Source organism: Apis laboriosa, unplaced genomic scaffold (assembly GCF_014066325.1).
Source record: "Apis laboriosa isolate Shangri-la unplaced genomic scaffold, ASM1406632v1 scaffold18_cov149, whole genome shotgun sequence".
Lineage (NCBI taxonomy): Eukaryota > Metazoa > Arthropoda > Insecta > Hymenoptera > Apidae > Apis > Apis laboriosa.
Window position 1 is genome coordinate 383,376 of NW_025222233.1, and position 12,097 is coordinate 395,472.

General features: G+C 30.7%; 1 protein-coding gene and 1 long non-coding RNA gene across 4 annotated transcripts in view; one reads left to right on the forward strand and one right to left on the reverse strand.

Annotated features, from left to right (window-relative positions):
- The window catches only part of LOC122712042, a 45,987-nt gene that overhangs the window by 26,753 nt on the left and 7,137 nt on the right, over nt 1-12,097 (forward strand). The gene's annotated exons all lie outside the window — the stretch shown is intronic.
- Nucleotides 1-12,097, reverse strand: part of LOC122712039 (lachesin-like) — a 78,140-nt gene that overhangs the window by 26,066 nt on the left and 39,977 nt on the right. The window lies entirely within an intron of this gene.

Sequence of the window (12,097 nt, forward strand, 5' to 3'; positions counted from 1 at the left end):
TTTTTTTTTTTTTTTTTTCGTCAAAAAATTCGTCGAATTCGAATTGCATCAAGGTAATCAAAAAATTTCGAAGATTGGAAATTTAATAATATTGTGAATATTGTTGATTATCGATGTAAGATTAGAATACGATTGTTTGTCTTTTAAAAATAAATGTCAAAATTTAAACATTTATTTAACATTCTTTCACAAAAAACAAATTCAATTGAAATAAAAAATTTCCTCAATTCCATTCATTCATTTCAAAAAAACTTTTTTTAACTATTCCAGATTGCCAGAAATTTAAATACTCAAAGAATAATGCAAAAGAATAAAAATGGCTTAATTACATTTACTTTTCATTGAAATAATAGACTCTTAAAGTGCGAAAATAAATTTTTACCTGCTTTAACCATAATAATAATAATAATAATAATAATAATAATATCAATAATAATAATAATATGAAATCGTAGCACGATAAAAAAAATGTAATAAAAAAATCAAATTATATAAAAGCGACAACAGAAGTAAGCCGGGGCATGATCGGTGATTCAGCGTGGCGATATCAAACAATTGAGCAACTAGGTGGCGAAATTCTGCCGCAGGGATGATAGATTGACAGACTGGTTGAATGTTTAAAGCCAGACTGCTCGGTTGAATGGCGAGAGAAGGGGAGGAGGAGGAGGGAAAGGGAGGGAGAGAGTCGCCCATTGCTCGTAGGCAGAAGTGCAGGCAAAGCCGTGGGTGACGGTAACCGGAGTAAAATGGAGAACAACGTGATAAGATTACACAGCATCGTACACCTGTAGAAGCTTTCCCGTGTGTTTTACGCCGTTATAGTTATAGTTTTCGATAAAAAAAAAAAAAAAAAAAAAATTTTGTTCGCGTCATACATATTTAGAATGTAGATTTAATCAAAAAATATAAACGAAAATATACGATTAAATAATATTTTAATCAAGTTTAATTTTAATTTTCGAATCGTTAAAAAAAGAAAAAGAAGAAAAGAAGAGAAATATCGATTAAATATTTTATTGATTTTGCTATTAATTCGAAATCAATGTCACAAATATCAAAAGTATAACTACTTTGCGCAAATAAATTTTCTGTACTAAATTATAATCTTATTTCTTCTTTTTTAAATTCTTATAAAACGATTCCGTGAAACGTGGTAATTCTAAACTTTTAAGCAAGAGTGTAAATAATACACACATATCACACGTAAATATATCTACAAAGTGTTGATACATTCGTGGAATATTTTCTGGAGAATCGAAACAAAGACAAAATTTCGTGTACAAAAATGTCAATCTAGTCTTATTTATTAAGTTATGAATAATTAATTAAAGTTTGACAGGCTGAGGTAGCTTTGTCCTCTCAAAATTTATTTATTTCAGCCTCTCAAAAATAATTTACGAATATAATATTTGTAAAAATAAAAAAATATCCAAAAATATTATAATTTTTTTTAACAAGAATAGAATAAAAAATATAGAAGTAAGAAATGAAAGAAAACGTTTTATATTTTTGTGAAAATGCAATTTTTTAATGGCGTATCAAATGTTTTAAAAACTTTGGTCAGTACGATCAATTTTAAAACATGGTACGATACACAAACCAACCACGTTACATTTTTAACGTGACCTTGCCCATGCCTCATTCAGGCTTGTGCATTTTGTATTACTTGCTGTGCACGTGTCAGATAGGCATGATCGTGAGAGGTTAATATAGACAATTTCGAACGTCGAAATTACAGAAAATCATCCAGCAGCAATAAGATCGTTTTCTTTCTTCTCTCCTAACCTCTTCATTTTTCTTCTTGAAGTTTAATTTATTAGTCCAGTGCTCTGCACTCGTTCTAATTGGATATTTACAATTAGATCTTGTACAGTTAATGTCACTAGCTGAAACACGGGAATTGCATTTACCATTTCTCCAAATTTGTCCAACCAATTTCTTAGTTTGTCTCTTCCTCTCAAATTAACACACTTGAGTGTCCATTTTTCTCTTTTAAATCAAATTTTTTTATTAACATTTAAATTGTAGTAGACTTGTGTGGAATAAAAATATTTCTCTCAAGAATGAATATATATATCCTTTCAGTACGCTTTTCTCCTTTGCTTCGTTTCAAATTGATGTTTTTTTTTTAGACTTTAAAAGATTACTCGAATCAAATCAAGAGATCAATCACGAGATCTTTCGTACTTTGACAAATATATTAATAGAATTAGAATATAAATGTGGAGTTTAAATAAATATAAGAGAAAGACGTTTTAGTATAATTTCGACATTTTTCACGTCACATTTTAATTTCTGCTTAAATTAGCACAGAATGAAACGTTGGAATCGGAAGCTAGTTAAATCGTAGCTTATCGACACATTCCGCTGTCGAACCGCAACAACGGTAGAAAATATTTCAAGTGGAGGGGAGGACGTTAACGGGACAGGGCGACATTACTCTTGTCTCGCACGCTTCCACTCGAGATTTCTTTTTCCCATCCCACGTATCTTCATTTCTACGTGTCTTTCAATCTTTTCCTCCTTACCGATTGAGTATTGGAAAACTCGTCGTTCGTCGTCGAAATAATATTCGTACCTCCTTTAACGCTCCCGAGTAAATTGTCAACGTGCGACCAGGGAATACGAACGATAAATAATAAAATAATAGGGAAATAAAGAAAGAGGAAAAGAAGATTGGAATAAAATTGAAATCGAAATTCACTTATATTAACACACGATACACGTCTCGATTTCTGTCGTATTCTGTTTTACCATTCGAACGATTTGAGAGGAAGTTAATCGAGGAGTTAAGGGAATAATAATTGAATTTGCCAATTGCATTCTTATTTTTTTTTAAAGATATAGAAATTAACTATTGTCATTTTTCCTGCATTCAACGATACAATTTCTTGGAATTCTTACTAATTCTAATTCTATAGATTCGCAAAAATTTCGTTTGGTAATTCTAGTCGGATCGAAATATTTCGAAGATTCGAGAATTTTTTCGAAAAAGATCCTTCTTTGAAAAATACATCTCGAAATGATAAGTGTCTACAGAATCATGAAGAGGAAAGGAAAAATCGAAAGATTTCTTGCTGTGATCCCGGTCGTTTTGAAGGTTCGAGAATTTTTTCGAAGAAGATTCTTCTTTGAAAAATACATCTCTGCAAAATGCGAAATGATAAGTGTCTATAGAATCAAGAAGACAGCAAAGGAAAAATCGAGAGATTTCTTCTGGTGATCTCGGTCGTTTCGAAGATTCCAGAATTTTTTTTTCTGAAAAAGATTCTTCTTTGAAAAATACATCTCCGCGTCGAAATAATGGATATTTATAGAGCGACGAAGATATCGAAGGAAGAGTCGAAAGATTTCCTCCGATAATCCTGTATAATACCGACTGTGTAATATCGTTTCGAAGAATTCGAAAAGTGCATCTTTGGCATCGAAATGGCGGGTATTTAGCTGTTGAAGAGGGCTAAAACATAGGATCCATTCGTTTTTTCTTCCGGTGCCTATTTCTTCCTCGGTTGGAATGCCTTATGTTTTCACAGGCGTTTTCATTTATGCGGCTTTCTATCCTCGTCCCCATCTCTCTCTCTCTCTCTCTTTCTTCGCCTTCTTTTTTGCCCTCCCTTCTCTGCTCGTTCTTTCTTCTTTCAGACGAGCACACTACCTTTCACGTCTTATTTTTTTCACTCTTACCCCTCTTCCACTTGTTCGTCAGTTCTCTTCAGACAGCAGAGAACCACTCTCCACGTAAGTAATATCTAAATTGCTTCCGTGATTGAAACTTTTCTTCCTTTTTTTTTTCCTTCTGTTTTTTTTCTTTCTCTTTTTTGAAGGGGGGAGGAGAGAGGAGATTTCAGACTTATTGAGAAAGATTGTGAGTAAAATTGTCGTGAAACGGATAGAGATCGTGGAGGAAGGATTGTCTTTTGGAGCCAATATTTGGATACATTGTCTCCATTCTTTCTTCTTTTCCTTTTCTTCTTCTTCTTCTTCTTACAGCAGGACTTTTTTTTTTATTTGTTTGGAATGTATAATGCACATTTTCACACCGAGCCAACTTTATATTTATATATTAAACATTTCTTCCTCAAAAGGCTGAAAAAAAAAATAAAAATAAAAAAAGAATTAAAGCAGTACTACTACTTTTCTTCTTTCTTTCGCTTTGACTCACGTAGTTAGCCACGTTTATTCAGAGTGTATAACGTGCGTATTTTCACCGCTACTTTAATCGCCGTTAAACATCTTTTCCCTTTTGAAAAAAAAAAAAAAAAAAAGAATGAAAGCAAGCATTAGAATAAATCGTTCTCATTTTCTCTTCTTCTATTCCGTTCTACAAATTAGATGTTTATCAGAGAAGAAATGTATACTGTCTAATTGGTTTTTTTTTTTATTAGTTTGTACTCGTCGAATGGTATTTTTTTTTTTTTTTTTTTTTTTTTTTTTTTTTNTTTTTTTTTTTTTTTTTTTTTTTTTTTTTTTTTTTAAGGAAAAGTCGATAAACTAAACGAACAATGGTGGCAAACTTTTTTCTCGATTTTGCAAATAGCTCGAAATAGTAGTGGTATTCGCGATGCGATAGATGGCGAGCAACGACCCAATTGTTTCTTTAATGGGTGACGATAAACGTCGGTCTGATAGTACAGTTAAGGTCCTACACGGGCGCTGGACGAGCCGAGAATTAGGTTCGAGCGTACCATTGGGAAAGCCGGAGTCGAAACTGGATTCAACCTAGCTCCACGCTATACTGTAATTGCGACCCGATCTCTGCGCATACGAATTGTGTGTAAATCGACGGATTTCCCTTAAACGTGACAAAGGACGTGTGATTTTCAATTTAATGTGTTGAGGAAAAAAAAAAAGAAGAAGAAGAAGGAACGGATCTCGATGATGATCCAATTTTTTTGAAAACGCTTTCAGGAAGAATTGAGAGAGTTTTTAGGAAGGAGTCAGAAAGTATCGAATGAAAAATCGAATCATCTTTTGTGAAGTTTTTTAATGATGGAATGAAAATTTAGAAAGTTTTTCGTCCAGAAGTCGATTGATGATCGAATTATCTCTTGTGAAGATTTTAGTTGGGGATTTTTTGTCGATATGTAGATTGATAATCGAATCATGTGAAAATCTCTGTGAAAATTTCAAATGATGGAATGAAAATTTACTTGGAAATTTATTCTTCGAAAATCGATTGATGATCGAATTATCTCTTGTGAAGATTTTAGTTGGGATTTTTTATCGATATGTAGATTGATAATCGAATCATCCTCTGTGAAAATTTCAAATGATGGAATGAAAATTTACTTGGAAATTTATCTTTCGAAAATCGATTGATAATCGAATCATTACTTGTAAAAATTTCAAAACGAGAATTTATTTAGAATGAGAATTTACTTGGAAATCTTTCGTCCAAAAATTTTCTGTGAAAATTTCAAATGATGGAATGAAAATTTACTTGGAAATTTATCTTTCGAAAAATTGATAATCGAATCATTCCTTGTAAAAATTTCAAAACGAGAATTTATTTGGAAATCTTTCGTCTAAAAATCGATTGATAATCGAATCATTCCCTGTAAAGAATTTAAACAATGGAATGAGAATTTCTTGCCCAAAAATCGATAATTAATCGAATCATCCTCTCTGAAAATTTCAAACGGATGGAATGGAAATTTATTTGAAAATTTTTCGTCCAAAAGTCGATTGATAATCGAATCATCCCCTGTGAAGATTTCAAATGATGGAAATGAAAATTTTGTAGATAAACAAAAGAAGAATTGAATCATTCCCTATGAAGGTTTCAAATAATAGAACAAGAAATTTGCTACGTTTCGTAAACAAGGTCAAATAAGACTCGTGTTTATGCGAACTTTTTTCATTGTTTTCGAGTAGCGAATCAATGGTTGGCATGGATCCCACATATGATATATATCATTTCTTGTACACACGTTTTGCTTTCCCGAGTAAAGAATGACGCAACTGCAAAATTGTAAATTTTTAGATAAACGTACCATTTACCTTAAAAACATCCAATTTAAAAAAAAAAAACTAAACGATCTTAACAACAAAGTTGTATCATCAAATTCCATATATTTTAATCATAATAACTTTTTAATTTCAAAAGAGAAAAAAATCATCGTGATATTCAAAATTATATTATTAAATTTTTATTTTTAGATAAAAAAATTTCATTCCATCACATCTTATCTTTATTCCCAATTAATATTTTCAATACTGCCAACATAATCCATCATATTTCTCAAAACTAATAACACACACTTGCACATTTAATTCTTCCTTGAATTGAAAAATCATCTTCGCCACAGAATCTTTCAATAATTCGAAATACACCGATTAAATATTTCATCCTGCTCGACGATCATAACCGTGTGGTTTTCAAAGTATCGTAACACTCTGCCTTACATATAACAGTATCCTATAATACTTTCCTGAAAATATGGTTTAATACGGTGTAAAAACCTGGACCAACATCCAGCCAACTCTCCTCAAACTCTTTCTCTCTCTCTCTCTCTCTAATCAATAATTTCGATCGATTAATTTTCACGAAGAAGAAGAAGAAGAAGAAATGATCGATTTTCCCCGATCTTCCATTATGCCACTTTCCATTCCTTTACGCTATCTTCCAAACCAAATCAAAGAGAGAGAGAGAGAGAGAGAGAGAGAGAGAGAGAGAGAGAGAGAGGGAGAGGGAGAGAGGGAGGGAGGATTAATTCCTTGGAAGCAAGTTTGTTTCACGGGTATTCCCCCGCGTGGGAACAACACGAGTCGAGCAAAAGGAGAAGGGGAGGGGGGGGAATGATCGAAAGGAGAAAATTGCGAGATGTCGAGGATGATTGATTATTTTTCCTTCGGTTATCCGGTTTCGAGGCGAAAAGGAGAAAGGGCAAGGAGAGGGGAGGGGGCGGGAGTATGGGAGATGAAGGTGTATTATTATACAAGGCTGGAGGAGGAGGTGTGTCAAAGAAAACGTCGTCGTGGATAAATATACATCTGAAATAATAACGACAACCGACCGAGCGTCTTCTCCAGGGAGCGATGAGAAAGAGGGAGAGAGAGATACTTGTATATAGTTAGGAAAAGAGAGATCGGAGTTAATTGCGATATCATTATGAAAATCGGTGACGTATAACGCCTGTCCTAGTTCGCGTTCGACACGAAAATATACCACGTACAATAATATAGCGCTATAACGTTTGACCGAGTTAACATGCGCGCGCAAGAGAGAGAGAGAGAGATAAATGTGTATCTTTATGAAAAATATTTCGTTCGGATCGACGTCGCGATGATCGAGAGGTTTACTTCGTCGTAAAGTTTCGTGTGGATTCGTGGATGAAATGGTAAAAGGCGATGCTATGCACAATTGATATTTTTTTCCGCTCGAACGTTTCGATAATTAATGCGTTGAGGTTATGCTTGTATATTCGTGCTAAATATTTTATTCGTTGTGGATTTGAAGATGAAACGATAGAAGGATGTCGCGATTATTAATATTTTGAGAAAAGAATCGTAAGAAACGTTTCGATAATTATTTTTTGAGGTATGAACGATATTTGTGCTAAATATTTCAAGTTGTACATGTTAATTTGATGTAGATTTGAGAATGTAATGATAAAAAGGATGATTAATATTTTGTGATTATTTTGGAAGAATCGTGAAAATGTTTCGATAATTTTTGAAGTTATGAGCTATACTTGTGCTAAATTTATGTTATACAAGTTAATTTGAATTTGGGAATGAAATGATAAAAAGAATGTTGTGATTAATATTTGAAACTTGTGTTGAACATCGTATATTGTACAATATTAATTTCATTGTAATTGATATGATTTTGAGGATAAAATGATAGAAAGGATGTTGTCGATAATTATTTTTTGAAGTTATGAATATGTTATTTCAAGTTGTACACAAGTTATAATTTGATTTGAGATAACAAAAGGATGTTGTCGTTAATATTTCGGAATCATGAAAACGTTTCAATAATTTTTGAGGTTATGTGCGATATTTGTGTTAAATATTTTAAGTTATACGTTAATTTCGTGGATTTGATATGGATTCGAGGATGAGATGATAAATATATTGGAATATCGCGCGAACGTTTCGATAATTATCCGTTGAGGTTACGCGCGATATTTGTGCTAAATATTTTATGTTATATGTTAATTGGATTTGATACGGATTCGAGGATGAGATGATAAATATATTGGAATATCGCGCGAACATTTCGATAATTATGTGGTTATATTTGTGTAAAATATTTTATATTATATGTTAATTTCGTGGATTTAATATGGTTTTTAGGATGAAATGATAAAAGGATATAGCAACACATAATGTGATGAATTGAGGTTATGTGTGATAAATATCTCATAATGTATATGTGGAAACGTATGTTAATTGAAAAAAAAATTTGATTAAATTCTATATGTAATTTTATTATTATTATCTTTGTTATCATTATCATTAATGTAATCGAAAATTAAGCACAATGTATGACACGTGTTTTTGATATTAAAACGATGACGAATTAAAATAATTCCAACCATTTAAATTTTATAATCAATTTTGAATCGAATTAAATGCATTATTTTCGAATTCCATCATTTTACAAAATTTTCTCTTTCGTTACACGCGAAAATTACACGTGCCACGAGTCATATCTATAAAATCATATATTTATAACAACTTTGAAGTTTAATAACCAGAAAATCGTGTATCGTGCACGCGTCTGTTTATCTTTAATTTACAAGTATGGAATGTATAATATCACAATTTCGATACATGTTCAAGTGTTCCTGTGATCTCTGATTTTTTTCCAACTTTTTATCTGGATGGAAAGAAAATTTTATATGGAAAGAAAATTTATTAATTTATTTTAATAAATTTATTCCGATATTTCAACAATTTCAAAATAACAAAAAAATTTATTCATTTCTTCCTCTCTTTTATCTTTTAAACTAAAAACTGAAAACTATCCTACAATTATCCTTTCCCTATACATTCCATATCATCCCATTTTTTCCCTTAAAAGAAAATTAAATCTTACGTAAAATCTTTAGAATTTCTTTTATGAAAAGGCGACTTTGAAAAAATAATTATCCTTTCGATTATTCCAATCTTTCTTAAATACCGTAAAAATTTATCCATTTCTGCCATTTCTTCTTAACCTTAAAACTGTGCCACTTTTTTTATCGAGACTAAAAACTATTCTAAACTATTCTACAACTACCCTTTCCCTAATATTCCTCTATTTCTCTTGTTTTTTCCCAACAAAATTAAATCTTGCGTGAAATCAAGAGTTTTTCTGCCATGAAGCCATGATCTTGAAAAAAATAATCAAGCTTTCTTAAAAAATTTATTTCTTCTCAATTTTGCGATTCTCTTTTATCTCGATCGAAAAGAAGAGAAATTGCCTTTCCTATGGATATATATATATATATTCCATTTTCCAATCTAAAAAACTCGACAGAAAAAAAAAAATAATTTATCCTCTTTCCGCGATGCAAAATGTTTAACCCGGTACATATATTATGTCTTTCAATATTAATACAGGAGGAAAAAACGTGTCATCGAGCGCATTCGACGACACATCACCGAAACCACCGATCGAACATCATTACGATTAGTGGTGAAGCGTATCCTATGAAAGATTCATTTTTTTTTCAGCCGAGCTGAAAAAAAAAAGAACAGTCTATCTTAATCATCGAAACGATCCCTTGATACACACACATACACACACAAACTTTTTTTCTCCATTTTCCTTTTTTTTTTGTTTTTTATTCTTTCTGAAATGCGGGCATGAGAGAAGAGAGAGAGAGAGAGAGAGAAGAAAGAAAGAGAGAGAATAATTGTACTAACGAGAAGAAGAGAAGGGAGAGACAGACAGGTAGAAGAAGGGAGAGGGGAGAAGATGAGCTCGGTGGAGCAGAAGAAAATCCCCTTTCGGGAATTCCTTGTTCCTCGACCTCGATCGATTTTTCCCCTCGCGAGCCCACGTCCTGTACCTGCACGTCTTATGCTCGAAATGATATCGAATCGTAAAGTGGCCTGTACTTAGACGTAAAGCCGCGTCCACACTTGTTTTAAGAAGGCACGGTATGCAGTTATTTTGAGGAATGAATTTTGAGAGGAGGAATTGAGGTTTGTTTTCTTTAGTTTTCTTTAGTTTTCTTTTTGATTTAAATTTTTAATAATTTTTAATAATTGGTAATTCAGAAATTTATATTGAGAAGATTTTTTTTTTGAGAAGAATTGAGGTTTGTTTTATAGTAGTTTTTTTTTTATTTAAATTTTTAATAATTTAGAATTATTAATTTAGAAATTTAAGTCGAAAAGATATTTTTTTTAAAATTTAAATCAAGATTTTTTTTGAGAGAAGAAATTGAAGTTTGTTTTTTTTTTTTTTTTTTTAATAGTTTTTAGTTTTTAGTAATTCAAAAATTTAAGTTGAGAAGATTTTTTTTTCTTAAATTTAAATTAAGATTTTTTTTGAGAGGAGAAATTGAAGTTTTTTTTTTTTTTTAGTAGTTTTCTTCTTGATTTAAATTTCTAATAATTTAGAATCAATAATTTAGAAATTTAAATCGAGAAAATATTTTCTTTGAAAAAAAGAATTGAGGTTTGTCTTTTTTTTTTTTATTAGTTTTCTTCTTGATTTAAATTTTCAATAAATTATAAGACTTCGGTGTGGCATGGAATGGACACAGTTTCAGGATATATTTGAGAAAATTTTTTAAAATAATTCAGAGTCGGTTTATTTGTTGTCCTTACTATGTTGAAGATGAAAGTCACTCTCAAAATGATATCAATTTGTGGAAAATACTCTTGGGAGTAAATATCGAAAGTTTTCAACCTAAGCATCATTCCCTATCCTGCACTGTGTGCGTGGAGAAGAATTTTCAGGTATTCACATATGTTCAACATGACTATTGTCATTAGTATGTGCACAAATTTTCGTTTCGTTTCTACAATTCTCTTTTATATATTTCTATAAAAATTTATATCCACCGTTTTATAATAATTTATAATAAATTTTTCTTTATTCCGAAATTAATTTCTGATTTCTCCTAATTTTCACTAAACATTTCATTAAATAATATCGAATGAATTCTACAAAAAAAAATAAAAAATATTAACAATATATTTATTAGATATTCAAATTTCATAAGAAAAATTATAATTTATAATTTTTCTCTTTTCATGCTGACTTTTCATGAGACAAATATATATCCGAATTCATTTGCTTCTAATTTCGAAAATCTCTATTATGTCTATGATAAATATTCGATGAACGTAATGTTAAAAATAAAGATTTTCGATTGTTCGATAGAAAAGAACGTATCGTAAACGAACGCTGTAAAATATTGATCAATATGTTACAAAACAATGAGACGATTCACTATTATTCCATCGGTTTCAAATGTGTAATGATTGATGCAAATGGAATCCATAGATAGGCAAAATTTAATAATTGAATAAAGTTACATCGATAAGTTATTTCAATAATTTATTGTTTGAAACAGAATAATAATCAAATAGCAAATAAGCTATTTGTAACATTATACGAAGAGCGAATCAATTTATTCAAACAACATTTTCAATAAATAATTATTTAAAGTAACTAATTATTCGAAATTTTTAATTAGTTTTCAACAGGATTTAATATGTCCAACATTTAATGCATCTTTTTGTAAATAATTAATATATAAATAATAGTTATTTTTTTTACTACAATTATTTTCTTTAGAGAATTAGAAACTGTATAAAAAAAAATATAACATCTATTCAATATTCCATCGAAATATTTCTCGCTGTTAGTAATAATAATAATAATGATCGTAATTCGATCGTGATAACATTTATCGAGATATAAGAAATAAGAAATAAACCCAATGTTAATCTAAATATATTATATAGATTCGTTCTTACTACTGTTCCACTCGATTTAATAATACGTTAGAGAAAATTGGAATGCGCATGCGTATCTATCTCTTGTATAATAACAAGGTGGGGATAGCAGTACGAAAATCCCGTAACCAGAATTCCAATTTTACGTGACAGCCACGTTTCAAATGGCACGGGTATAGAATTATACGTT